Genomic DNA, 1,947 nt, shown 5'->3' on the forward strand with positions numbered 1-1,947 from the left:
AAGACCCCGATATCAAGCTGACCTACACGAGATATGAGGCTACACTTCAAATGGACGATGGCAAGGTAGACTGGATTCCTATGAGGTTCGTTGCTTGGTTTATAAACCATGAAGGAGAGCTATTTGGCCCTCTTCAATTCGATGCTGGAGGACCTGGAGCCAAGGCAGGAGGTGCTTAGGCATCTAGATCATGATAAAGCTGGAGAAGACATCTTTTGTTTTTTTTTATGGATGTGGGCTAGTGTAGGGGGTAGTGACTTACCCTTTTCCCTGGCTAATTACTTACACTTTTGTTTATGAACATGTAAATATACGATGTGCATCAGTGAAAGACTTGTAAGTAATCCAGGTAGACGTATGCAAACCTGAATGGTTTTAAAAGGAAAGTTAACAAAGGTTCTCATGATTTTTATATAAGCTCTTAGTGGGATAGTCTAATGCTAGGTAACAGGATTGTTACAAGGTGATCGTGTGTTATAAAAGCTTCAGATAATAAGATATCCATGTTATACATGCTAACCAGTTAGGTTTGGATTCTATAGTGCGATAATTGAAACCAACAGGTCCTGTCATGATGATAATTCGTATAATTTTCACTTGCGCTTAGTATGTGACGCTGTCAGGATGTCACAAGTTTCCTAATGTGAATGCTAGAACGGTCTATAGAATGTTTAGGTTCAACTTAAATCAATCATAAACATCTCACAGTCGAAGTCAATGGCTCAAGTTTCATCTATCGAGCCTTAAAACCTGGATGTACCCTAGTCAAACCTCTAAGAAATCAAAGAAGTGATAGAAAGAGCGAAAGGAATGTATATACACATAAGGTAGGACTAGTGCCATTATGTCACTTACTTGCTGTTAGCAGCTTTGCTAGATAAAAGAAGATGGAGAGACTGTGGAGATCAGTCAAATATTAGGAGCGCAAGCCTAGTAAGCTCATGGGCTTGTCTAGTTCATAGAATGAAGCCTCGCACAAAATATTTGGCGTATTATATCAGGATAATTTATAGGTTGGCTTTTACAACAAACCCCGGACTGAAGAACATCTCTAGGCTAAGTAAGTTGCTTGAAGAATCTTTACAAAATTATAGACAATTCCGTAGGTAGTAAATTAATCCTTTAGATTTAGCATGGTCTAAGGGTTGGACTATGGAAGAACCTACTTAGAGTATCCAGGGCCATCGTTGCATCTCAAGTTTATCTACGGGCAACAAGAATTACCCTAATGCTAGGTGAACCATCAACATTTTCTAGACTCAAAAGATCACAATCCACTAGGGCATTTAGCATATTTGAACCTTTTATAGCACCTAATAGGACCTTAAGAAACAACACAAAAAAAAAAAAAAAACATGAAGAGATTGCATCTCAAAGATCTATAGACTCAAGAACCTCGAGAAGGAGGATCATGGGATATAGATGAATCAAAACCTACCTATTCATGAGGCAGAGGATTTAGAATCAAATAGAGTTGGTTATTTCATAAGTACCAATAAATTATCGAGGAATCATGTGCCTATTTCTTTTACCTATAATCTTTTTAAGCCTACCAATTCATTCAAAAATCTTCTTGAATGGATGTTCATCCTACAGTACAAAATCTTTGTATAGCAAGATTCATTGTTTGTTCTGATCAATTTTATCTATTTGATCCATGGTTAAGCACGTAAGCCGATTTTGATCAGGCCTTGTTAGAGTAATAAATTATTAAATCACGTCTTTATCTAACAAATTAAATCTTTAAAATAGTTAGCAGTGGTCCCATAAATTCTCAAATGGTATTAGAGGTTGAGGCTCTAAATTCAAATCTTTCCAATTAAATTTCCATGCTTAATCCTACACAAAAAGACTAGACTAAGGTGAGGGGGATTGTTAGAATAATTAAATATAAAAACCACACATTTATCTAACAGCTTAGGCTTTTAGAATAATTGGCAATGGTCC

The sequence above is a fragment of the Eucalyptus grandis genome, chromosome 5 (assembly GCF_016545825.1).
Source record: "Eucalyptus grandis isolate ANBG69807.140 chromosome 5, ASM1654582v1, whole genome shotgun sequence".
Classification (NCBI taxonomy): domain Eukaryota; kingdom Viridiplantae; phylum Streptophyta; class Magnoliopsida; order Myrtales; family Myrtaceae; genus Eucalyptus; species Eucalyptus grandis.